Source organism: Ischnura elegans, chromosome 4 (assembly GCF_921293095.1).
Source record: "Ischnura elegans chromosome 4, ioIscEleg1.1, whole genome shotgun sequence".
Taxonomy (NCBI): domain Eukaryota; kingdom Metazoa; phylum Arthropoda; class Insecta; order Odonata; family Coenagrionidae; genus Ischnura; species Ischnura elegans.
The window spans coordinates 134,543,844-134,557,141 of NC_060249.1; positions in this window are offsets into that span (position 1 = coordinate 134,543,844).

Consider the following 13,298-nt stretch of genomic DNA (forward strand, 5'->3'; position numbering starts at 1 on the left):
GTGGAGGACATTAAAACGACCATTCCAAGCAGAGCAAGGAGAGTCCTAGCTAAATGGAAGACACCCATCTCAGGTTCCTCCATGATGTCAGAAGACGAGGCTCTTTCTGTTATCATATCGATGCACTTGACAAAAAACCACTACAAGTGTCTTCGGAAAATAGCTGAAAGCCATGGTCATAAATTATACCCGAACAATGAAAGAGTGAGGTTTGCTAAAAATACTACGTACCCGGATGGCATAGAGATTTTAGAAATATCGTGCGAAGTCAATCAACAAACTCTCCTGTCGCACACTGCCTCACCGATTCTAGCTTGCGTGGCAACTGTTCCTGATGCCAGAAGTGAATTGAAGTGCACTCTGATTTGTAAATATGATTTCGACGGCAGTTATGGGCATTCGCAGTATAATCAAGTTTGGCAACAAGAGCCTAGGTCGGAGGAATATTTGTAGGTAGGAGTTCTATGGTGCCCCAAACCGTTCATAAGGTCCTAATACATGGAGCAGGTATAGCTACAGAGATGATTCTTCCTCTAGGGATATTATGTGAAGAAGCAATTGAAGCACCCAATAAAGATAGCAGAAAATATCGAGAAAGCTTTAGCAGGAAGCACTCTAGAATATATCTACCAACGATGACTTATTTCGTCGCCTCCTCCTGACCTCAGATTCAGTAATACCCAACGCCGCACCCCTAATTACAAAGAAATCCCGAAGAATGCCGATATAAGTGAGGAATTTACTGTTACTAAATGACGATGACCCAGAAATCCTGCAGCCTCAAAGTGAAAGCGACAGTTCATCAACCGACTCGGAGTGATGCTATTACATGTACATAGGGTTCATTTAAATATTCATTGATAACCTTTTATCAAAAATGGAAGGACTGAGAAAGAAGCCTAAAAGCCTATACAGTTAATAATAACATTAAATACATCCTCAGCAAAGGCTTTGCATTCATAGCGCTTTATAATGTACGCTGCGTCACGACAATCCATGAGCCCAGGGAGCAGCCGCGGACTGCGCGGCACGGTAAAAACATCGATTTTATTTAGTTTGTTGCCAACGGCCGCAGATTATTTCCGTGGATGACGACTCTAAAAGGCTTGATGCAATTACGATGTAAATATCTGAGAGCAACTCGGTGTCCTCCTTTTTATACAGTCACACACGGGCAAAAATGTTACTGAAATTAGCGTCCGCCATTTTGTACTGCATCGGTGATAAATATGACAAGACAGTAAAGAAATCGGGTTACAACAAAAGGAAAATAAATGCAGTAATAATATATCATAGCTTTTATTCAATAAATTTATTTAAAATGATTCACTATCCAACATCCGTCGAGTACGGCAATTCCCGTGGCCAGCAGCCAGCTCCGGGCGGTGCCGCACGTTCGAAAAATCGATCTTAATTTCGGCGTCGCAGGTGGTCGCAGCTGTACTTCCGATTATCATAATCTATATACTTTGTTGTATATGTGGTGTAAATATCTCGAGGTAACTCGGTGATCCTTTTTTTAAAATCCTACATAAACACAAAAATTCGACGAAAAACAGGGTCCGCCATTTTGTATCGTATTGGTCACAAATACAACAACCAAGTCGTGAAAGTTGATGGTAATCGATGATAACAAACCGTTTAACAAATTTATAAATTTTTGTTGCTATTGAATAACTACTAAAGGTGTGACATTAGTTTAAACATGCTGAATTTCGAAAAAAATTCAAAGCGGGCAATTTCCGCCAAATTTGTTCAACTTTGAGGCTATGTATTTTATATAAAAAATTAGCCTAAGAAAAATATTTTGCGTCAAAAAATGCACTCTGTGCAAATGCACAACTGTGCAAAGTTTCAACTTCCATACTCAAAAAAACCATTTTCGAGGTTTTGTCCAGCTTTTTTCGATTTCAGCCCACTGTGCGTCCTTCCCTATATTTGTAGATTTACAGTTCTCCCTTTACGTCACCATAACCTTTTCTAAGTATTCAAAATTTTCAACCCCATAAGAGGATATAAACGTAAAGAAGAAGCTGAAACCAATGCATTCAATTTAAGATCTACCAAAATTTATATTTTTCCGACGCGTAATTTTTCCGTTCAAACGCTCATTTATCTATGTAAGACGAAATTGTTTTCTTGATGGTCAGAAATTATAATAGGATCAAATAGTTTAACATATTTTTTAAAGATTATGTAAGTGGTAACTTATTGTAGAAAATCCAAATAAATTAATTTGTTGATAGTGCGTTTAATGCTCAATATATTTTTTTGCACGGCAGGCTGAGATTAAACAAAAATTGCTATTTTTTCGAGCATTTATTATGTTTCGTATCTGGTCTCAACTTACTAATTTTTGCAATACGTATTGTCATTTGTCTTGAGGTATCCTACAGGCAAGGCCTAAATGGGATTCCTACTTTATCCTAATTTATTTTAAATGTGCTTTTAATGATGATTCCACGGATAAATAAAAATAAATTGGCCAATTTATTATTTATGCGGTTCGTAAAGATTCACGAGCTACGATTGAGACACAAGATAAAAGTAAATGGACAAGAACGGAGAAAGTGAAGCGGACGGAGACTAAGAAGAACGACGAAGTGTAGGACATAGCAAGGGAGGAGAGAAAACTGTGTTACAGGAAAGAATGTTGGGTAAGTGAGAGATAGAAAGGAAATAAGAGATTAGATGGAAAGGAATTTCATAGTGAATTGAAGAGGAAATCCATGATAGGAGGAAGTACAGCCAGAATGTTTAGTATATACTCATTACAAACCTACCTTAATCGGTAGGTTACTTTAGTAATTATATGTAAATTTTGACACATATTTTTGTACGGATTATATTTATGAAAATTTTATAAGTGCCTAAAATACCATAGCATGCGTCTTCGTCATCCCTAACGTCCAGTTGCAGCCTTTAGGAAGAAGAAATTTCCTCCTGAGATTCTCCAATTGATGATTACTGTGAAATGCGATAAGGAAATATTTATCTGAAGCGAAGATCAAAAGTTATTTGAAATCCAGGGGAAACAGAATACTCCACGAAATATACGAAATAATATATAAACGCATTGTATATTTTTCTTTTGTACTCCACGTGGAATTAAGAAAAAAATTAGATGGACAAGGCTTTATGGGAAGACCTCATGGACGAGAAGTTAAAAACATTTTACCTTCTTCCAGAAATACTTAAATTGGAAAACTAAGAAATTAATATTTTTATGCATCGGGAGTTACGATTTTCATTGAAAACGAAATCTCTGAAACATTTTGACGGGTTGAAACACCATGAAGAACAAACGATATTCTCAAAAATGTCAAGGAATAATAAAACTGTACCTTTCAATTCTTACTTACCGGATTTTCACGCTACTACATGAGATTGCTTTAATTAGTAACGAAATGAATTATTAAATTTTTTTTAATACTTCCGGTTTTTTGGAGACGAAATCTCACCAATCTCTGTGCTCTACTCTTCCGTAAATAATATCCATTTACCAATCTTGAAGACCACCGTGTTGCCTTAAGGTACGTATACTTCCTTGCGGCGCAGAGGGTGAGCACGGTGGCACTCGGCTGTTCAACAGTCGCAAACCCGAGCGAGAAGGTTCCCAAAATTTCAGTCATCTAAACCCCATCCCCTACACATCGCCTTCCCTCCCTTCCCTAAACACTGCCCCCCTATGTTCCCTGCCTCGAGTCCAAGGCCACTTGCTAGTCGGCTAGGCTCGCTGGCCACTAGGCCGAGTTTTTGAGGGTTGGGGGGAAAGATCCACAACTCGAAAGTGGCCGATGTATCCGGAAGCCTTCAGGATCAAATTCTAGGCTTAATCCTCACACCTTCTTCGAAAGAAAACTCAACGTTTATCGCGCGAGTAGATTGCTGCCGAAGGACCTAAAAAAAGTTACAATGACTGAGTCACTAGGAACATGTGAAATACATGAATTATATCAACAGTTCCGATGTAAAACTCGAAAGAGCATTAGTAAGTGCATGGGTGTTGAGTCGTGACATCAATCGCGTGAATACGGATGATAAGAATAGAGAAAAAGTTTGACATAAAAAAAATCAAACAGAATTTCATCGCAACCTAAAAAATTCCATCAAAATCCTTTTCGTAACAAACTTAATTGAAATAAATTAATTGAAAAACTGATAAAAAATAATTTTTAGTCACTAAAATATCAAATTGAGAAAATTTGATTTTTCAACCAATTATAAAATTTCATATAATGTTTCTTGGTAAAATTTAGCGTATTGAAGGGCATTGATTAAAGCAAAATATGAATTCGGGATTAATACGATTCCATTTGTATGCAGAGGTCAGAAAGAAGTGACAGAAAACGGCCGGCAGCTGTAATATTGAAATGACGGTGTATTTATAATAAAAAACAATCAAAACCCAGTCAACTCTCCATCTTACTGCAAGCAATTTCGAAGTCACCAGAATTACTAAAAAACATTGCATAACATAAGAGTCACAATACTGGCAAACGCCCAGGTATTCGTGAAACGAATATCTAACGCTTTGAGACCACATTGAAAGTTAAAGTTACAGTGCTAACGCCTGTTATTTCTGCAGGAATGTTTCTCGGGTTTCCCACCGGGTGTCGTATCGGGTTGTAGTTCCCAACGTTTCCATGACTAAGTCCGTCATCGTCATCAGGGGTCATTAATGGAAAAGGGGGGGAAACGTTGGGAACTACAACCCGATACGACACCCGGTGGGAAACCCGAGAAATATTCCTGCAGAGCATACGCCGGGAAAAACTCAGATTCTACGCCTGTTATTTCAATTGTGACACAAATATTACACGACCTAATAAATAATTGGGCTCATTGGGCAATTGGCCTTGTGGACTTTGGACAACTTTTAAGCACCAGTAAAGATAAAATACCACTTCAAGAAAAATCCGGCTTATATCAGATTAATTGTAATTCATGCCCAGCTTCCTACATAGGTCAAACAAGACGCAACATTCTTACCAGATACAAAGAACACCTCTCATATTACAAAAACAACAAACCGGAGAAATCCAGCATTGCACAACACCTTACTGACACAGACCACGAAATTACCCTAGACAACCTTACTCTATTGAAACAAACATCAAAACACCTACTTGACGCATACGAGAGCATTTACATTTATAGAAACAAAGGGAAACTCCTTAATAGTGACGAAGGTCCCATCCCGTATTCTTCTCTATTTTCTCTATTGCACTAAGAACGTTACGCCCTCAGTTATTTTCCACTCCGTAACGGTCATCCTTACGTCACGTTCCCTCACCCTCCTTCCAAGTTAAACCTTCCCTTTCCCCCCCCCCTTCTCCGTCCGTTAACTCTTCCCCTCCTATTCCGCCCCCCCATACCAACTTACGTCCAACCACAATTTTCCCCCTCTCCTCTTCCATCCTCTACACCACAACTATTCCCCTCCCCCTCACTCTCTTCTTCATACATTTCAGCGGTGTCTATTGTTTTTTCATCACTCAACCTTGTTGAAGTGAAGCTTTAACCTCAGTTGCGTTGAGAAGGGAATCTTGGATTCCGAAACCGGTAGGCTTTTCCCGTCCAGGTGGCAGTTCCATCGCTCAGTTTTGAGCACATTCTCCCGGAGCATAACCCACGGAGTAAGTGTTGTTTGTGTGATAGTGTGTGTGTGTGTGGGTCTTAACTTGTGTAACCTTAGCGAGGCCCCCCAAAATTCTCGCGAAGGTTCCTCCATAGTTAAGCGAGTGATTGGTTTCAACGTGAGCAGCCTTAGCGAGGTCCCCCCAAACCCCTCGCGAAGGTTTCTACACTGTTGATCGTGTGCGTGTATGTTTCTTAACTTGAGTAACCTTAGCGAGGCCCCCCTAAAACCCTCACCAAGGTTCCTTCATAGTTAAGCGAGTGATTGGTTTCAACGTGAGCAGCCTTAGCGAGGTCCCCCCAAACTCCTCGCGAAGGTTTCTATACTGTTGATCGTGTGTTAGTGAAGGGTTTCCGGTTGAGAGGCTGGGGTTGGTCACTGCTGCGAATCCTCCCGTTCCAGCATACCACACAGTGTTTTGTTTATACCTGTGACGAGGTCCCTTGTTACGGCCATTGGAGTGTTACTTGGAATGACTTTCTTTTTCTCGTAACTTCGGGAATAAATAGCTACATCCCTAGTAAAACAGTAAAAGAAGGCAGCGAACCGAGATGGTACGACGCGGAAGTGAAAAAATCATTCAGGCGACAGAGCGTGTCATGCTAAAATGAAAAAAAGTCAGCACGGATTTATCCGCTATTGAACGCGAGCTAATAATTAAAAAATATAGGATGACTAAAGCCGCCACGAAGGAAGCGTTCAGGAATGCATTCACTAATTTTAAAAGAAAAACACTAGTAAAGCAGTTACGGGATAACCAAAAAGCATTTTGGCCATATGTTAGGGAAGTTCAAGGTAAACGATCTACCGTATGTTCGCTGAGAAACAAACGACAATGGAGATGAGTTGACAAGCAGTTACGATAAAGCCAATTTATTAAATTCCTACTTCAAGAGCGTGTTCACCGAGCCTTCCGAGAACTCACCCGAGACCGATGACAATCCCTGTATACATTGACATTAGTACGCTCGGAATAGAAAATATATTGAAATCGCTTAGTCCAAATAATGCACCTGGTCCGGACGAAATCCCTTCTCGCGTATATAAAGAACAAGCCTCAGAAATTGCCCCCTACTTGCAGGTAATATTCAGTACATCTATCAAGCAACTAGAAGTACCTAATGAATGGAAAATCGCTAATGTAACGCCAATATTTAAAAGTGGAGAAAAGGAACAGCCATCAAATTACAGGCCGATATCTTTAACGTCCATATCATGCAAGGTCCTTGAACACATCGTAGTCAGTTCGGTAATGAAACACCTAGACGCGCAAAACTTATTCATATGAACTCAACATGGATTCAGGAAAAGCAGATCGTGCGAACCTCAGCGCTTTTCGCCCACGATATTTTGGTCTCCGGGGAAGACACCATTCCAGTAGACGCGATTTTTCTTGATTTCAAAAAGGCATTTGATAAAGTACCCCACGGAAAGTTAATAATAAAACTGAAATCGTATGGTCTAGACGAAGATGTAATTTTTTGGATTAGAGAATTTTTGAGCGACCGCGTCCAAAGAGTAGTATTAGACGGTGCAGTCTCCAATGAGGTTGGAGTCACTTCTGACATTCCTCAGGATAGTGTCATCGGCCCACTCCTATTCCTTCTTTATATAAACGACATTGGCGAAGTAGTGCACAGTAAGTTACGACTATTTGCAGACGACGCTGTAGTTTACAGAGAAATCCGTTCCAGCAAAGATATAGACGAACTAACTAATGACCTTGCAGCTATCCAAGCTTTGTGCGATGCTTGGCAGTTAGAATTAAATTTGGGAAAATGCGTCGTAATGCATTTCTGGAATAAGAATAACTCCCTACAGCGTAACTTAATCATTCGGGGCACCCAACTAAAGGCAGTTGAATCCATGAAACATCTAGGGGTTAGACTCAATAATGATCTATCGTGGAATAAACATATTCGAGAAATAACCGATGAAAAAGGCTTAATAACAGAGTTAGAACGCGTGCAAAGAAGAGCTGCCAGGTATGTGAAAGGTCGTTACGATAGTCTTGTTAGTGTAACTGACCTCTTAGATAAACTCGGATGGGAATCTGTGTTGGACCGTAGATTGAAAAATAGACTAAACCTTATAGATAAATTCAAGAGCAGTGTCTTTTATGACGAAGTTAACCATATCTTGCGGACGCCAACGTACTACGGAAGATCAGATCATATAAATAAAATAAGAGAGATATACTGCAGAACAGACAGATTCCGAATGTCATTTTTTCCACGATCTATAAATGATTATAACGGCAGCAATAGAACTCGTAAATAGATTGCATGACTTGTAGTGTAGCCTACTAGCCTATGTAAAAATTAATGCATAATTCAATTATTATTTCTAATAGCATAGAGTAGTATAATTTGTTAGTATACGGGACGTTTTTTGGACGGTGTGGGGTGCATGTGGGACTTCAAATGCATGCTGCATGCTGGTGATTGATCATCCCCTGCCAAACACCCTAGAGGTGGCTCGCAGGGTATTACGTAGATGTAGATGCCTTCATCAGAACATGTTCAATGTTTAGTTAAAATATTTTTCCTTCGTTTCTATTTCGTTTTGAATTAAATTTAAGGTAAAGAGACAAAAGGACTGATTAACATATGGAATGAGAATCGATTGATGTGCACAGGGTTAAATTTTTCATTTTAAATTTTTGTTATATTCGATCGGTTGAGAGAATAACATTCCATTTCAGCGCATTCATTTTGGTGGAAGAATCCTGCAAAAACCTCAAAAAGTCGTCTTTTGGCTGTATTTGTAATTGAGTTAGGAGCTCATTCACCTAGTCCATTGTTTTTCGCAGTATCCATATTCATTAGCTGAGAGAGAGAGAGTGAGAGAGAGTGTGTTGGAGATCTCCGTGGAGAGAGAACCTTTCTTCCTTTGGACTTAAGTCCTGCTGCCGAGGCGAACCCAACATCGGAGCCGTAAAGGTTTCTTCCGTTTTAATTCGAAAATTTTCGCCATTTGATATGGTGTGCATTTGATATCGCCGAGGCACTTTTGCTCCCATTTACCGCACTCACAAGGGAAGAGAGCGAGTCAGAGAGCTTTTCAAGTGCGGCTTCGCTAAAAACAGTTCAACAAACGAACGGAAAAAAAGGAATCGGTTGAGGCTGTGACCTTCTTGATCTCGAAATAACTCATTCAAGGACCCTTTTTGCTCTCCATAAAATGCAGCGCAATATCATCAAAAAAGCTATGGCCTTCAGGGACTCCTCGACAGAGGATGTCGTAATTGGCGTACATATAAGGGGGCTTAGTCCAGAAATGAAGTTTTTCAATCAAAGCCAACTCATTTTCTATTGAATTATAACGTTTTTCACTTAATGATTAGCAATAGAGCTGAAATTTTCAGTAATACTCAGAATCAGATGGCAATTATTGTGTCAGCCACCCCCGGTAAACCCTCAAAAAACCCCCAAAAATTAAAATTTTCATATAAGTCTACTCTTTGGGTACTATTCTTGACTATTCCACCACCCCCAACGACTCATCCCCACGGAAATTATGTGATTGGATGGTGACCACCAGGAGTACACACATTTAAGCCCCGGTATCCCCCTGAAATCCCCCCAAATGTAAAATGTGTCATTTAATCCCCTATTCGGGAACTTCTCACAAACATAACGCCGCACAACCCGTCCCCTCTGAGCTCTAGATCCGGAATATTTGGTGAGGGCGAGCCACCGTAAACCATACGGGAAAAAATACCCGAAAACCCCCGATCACCTCCTGGAACATCGCCGAAAAAAAAATAAAAAAAAATTTAAAGTCGCCTTTCCGAATAGTTTTCGTCAGAATTTAACCGGTGCCCCTACCACTTATTAAAACTCCCGATAACCCCGTGAAACCTCCCAAAAAATTTCTAATAAATCGCCTCTCCAGGTAAAAGAAGTCGTCAGACCACTGCTCCTGACCCCTAGGACTTATCGGCACGGAATTCATGAGAACGATTTGTGACCACTGGTTTAACACAAGTATAAAACCCCCGGTATTCTGTTGGAAACTCCCGCAAAAAAATGGAAAACTTGCCATTAGTCTCCTTTTATGGGTACTTGTCGCCACTATTACTCCGCATTGCACTCTTCTTTACAATCATTGCTACGTGATCACTGTGGAGGATTAGTGACCGCATGTATCTATATAACATGAAGCCCAGTTACGACCACTCATTAATTCACTCACCTATACAAATGTTTGGGGTGAACGAGACGAGATACGGCAAAAAGTCTAATGAAGACCCCCTCTAAAATTGTCTGAAACCCCAGGAAAAATTATGAAAACACTAAATTTACAATTATTTATCTGTCTATTCATCTGAAATTGAGTATGGGGATTAGTTCAAAAAATGGCCACCAAATTCCAATGGCGGCGCGGCAGTCATACAAACTAACAGTCATAGCAACATATTTGTTTATGCAAACAAGAGGAGCTAAATTGGGAAAGAAGATAAAGGAATTAAAACGAAAAACTGATAAATATATGGAAGGAAATAAGGAAAATAATATTTGAAGTGTCTATTTCTTTGCGTCTTCTTTCCGCAAGAACCAACATCTGTTTAAATCAAAGCGCATTCAAATGAAAAGCGGAGAAATATAAGGTAGGAAATTATTGTTGTTTTTGGTATGTTACATCGAAAGTGTGGTGGTTATTAATATCAAAGTTAACAAGTGCACTAAATGCCATTTTAGAAATATGATTCGTGCTGTTGACTATAGTTCGTATCTTGTTGGAGATACACGATTGTAGTAGAAAGACTTTCAAACAAGTCTTACATAATATAGGTAGGTAAAAATGATTTTATTTTCATTTTTTGTGATGGTGATAACTTTTTATTTTTGTTTACGTTCTTTTTTCCGTTAATGTCCTTTTTAATGTACAATATGTAAGATACGTGCAAATGAATTTCTTATTCAATTATTTGTCTTGCGAAAATCACGTTTCCTTGAGTGACTAAGTTATTCAACTGTGTAAATTATCGAAAGCTTGACATTCACAATGTCTTGTACACCAAAGGCTGTGATCCGTTACTCACCAGATTTATTGCGCATTGCGTTGGATATTAAAGCTGAGATATTTGCGTATCCCGATTCATTAAAACTTTAAATAGAGGTACTTCTGAAGTGAAATCATTCGCGATCACGATAAATAATATTTCGATAAAATTCGTTATACTAGCCCCAATTCATGCTAAGGTACATTTGTTTCTAGATATTGATATTCAGTCCCAACGTAATTCGCTTACGAAGGGGAACAGCTGTTACATCTTATTCGTATAACAAGAATTTGGTTGAGTTTTGTGGAAAATAATTAATAAACGTGTTTTTAATTGTAATTCGTAAAGTCGTTATGTTATGATATTACGTATGCATTGGGTGTTACAGTGGAACGTGGTCTCAACGTTTTTTGTATTTGAATTGAATAAGTTAGAGATACTCGAAGAAATTTATTTTACTTTTTAAGCCCCTCAGAAAAACGTTTCTCTTTATAAATATTTACATTCATATTGTAGCCTACGTACCATGCGCTCGTTTTACGTGAAAGTGGAAATATTGCTTATACCTAAGCTAGCCTGCTCAAAAGTAAACGATCCTTAAGTAACAAGTAGCAAACAAAAAGTGTAAGACCCCCCACAGTGAGCATAACAGGCCGCCGGTCTTTTTCGGGGGGCCTTCAGAGCCCCCCAGCGAGCAAAGCGAGTAACACATTAAAACCCCCGAATCACCCTGGGCACCCCTCATGTATACTAATTCCCGACCACTTTCAGAAAAGCTGGAGAGCTGAAATTTGTTGCACAGGCGGAAAATAAATATTGATTGGGAGAAAAATTCCGAAAACTCAAAAAAATTGATTAGTTTTCGAGATATATCGACTTGAATTAACATGGGAGCCTTATGGGACTAAAACCTTTTTCCAATTATAGCGAATTTGCTAATAATTTAGGAAGATGAGATTCCTGTGACGAATACTAGATTTTTTTGTCAATTTTTTGAGTTGATTGTCATTGCGATATATTGATAAGTAGTACTTTTTATGATTTTTTTGAAAATTCCCTATGCTTTTCTTGCTGGCCTATCTTTGGAATTTTTTTGACCAACTTGCAATAATTGTAGGACAAATTCCTTGAAACGTAAAATACAAGATTTTTTGCTTGATTTTTTGGTTATTTGGAATATTCATAAAGTGAAAGAATTCCGAGGAATAAACGATTTTAGATTTTGCATTGTTGAGATGACGAATTTTCAAACTCGGATTTCGGACATGAGACATATGCCATATGAAAATTCGGAATTTTCGAGAAAAACCGTTTAAGGTGCTTCGCACCCGTTTTTTCGCAACGTTTTCGGCTACGTTCCCCGTAACCCTCTTGGTTAATGAATAATAAAATTCCGAAAAATATCCTGCACATGAAAAATTATTGTCGCCATTATTTTGTGAAGCTCACGATCTTGAATAACTTGACAACCGTTGAAGTTATATGAATGAAATTTTCAAGGTAATACTAATATCAAAAAGGACAACTTTTGCAATGATAACCATTCCACTGTATCGATTCATGTCAGAGTTATATCGATACCAATCTCCTTGGATACGCTTTATTCACTAATAACTTTTTTGTTATTCTAGTTATGAATACGCAATTCAAAACGTTTACTACTGCTAACGTGTTTAATCAGGCAAAAGTAAAATCAAGCGGATCGAATAATTAGAGGCGAAGTTATTATCGATCCAAGTGTGCATTCGATACATGTCTTTTTCAGGCTTATTTACATAGTTACGGGGATATAATTTTTTAATATTTGCTTAGACAGCAACGTACTATACGCACATGTAAATTATTTTGATGAGTAATGATTCCTAATGAAGATATATCGAAATGAAATAATATCGATAGGTCTAATTTTCTCCTTTGTTATTGATCGTACCTGACCGAAATTTTTAGGATAGTACGTGATTGGTGATATAAGATTTCTGTTATCTTTTGGTTTCCATAGCATAGTTTTAACTTTATGCCGAAATACGCTTTCAATGTAAAGTAAATGGGGATATATCAAAATCGCTTTAGGACATGATACTTACCATATAGGTCACATTTAGCAATGATGAACATCCCCCTTGACCCATTTTCTAACAAGAAAAATCAAATCGAAAATGTTGGAATTCGATTTTTCCCTTATATCTTTTTTTATTTAATTAGGTAAGGGACTTAAACTCTTACCAGTAGATAAAGAAATGTACAAAACAAGCTAAAAGTTGCAATAAACTAATTCGGTTGTTATAGTTGAAGTTATGATCGATAAAAATGTGTACGTTAGAGATCCCTTTTGCATAACTTTTACAATAGTTGCTGGGATAAGACTTTTAACGGTATGCTAAAAGGTAAATTAGTATTCATACATATAAAATATTTTGCAGAACAACATCCCCTTATCAAGATATGTCGATATGAAATTATATCGATATGTGTCATTTTCTCCTACCACATTAACCATACCTGCCCGAAATGTTTGTCTTTTAGTGCGATGAAGTGCACGGTATTTACAATAAGTCCATCTTCAGCCAACACAAACAAACTGGATGGTTTATCCACGCGATAAAAGATGTCACGTAATATTGTTTCGTTGTAAAAAAAACATGGTTTTCC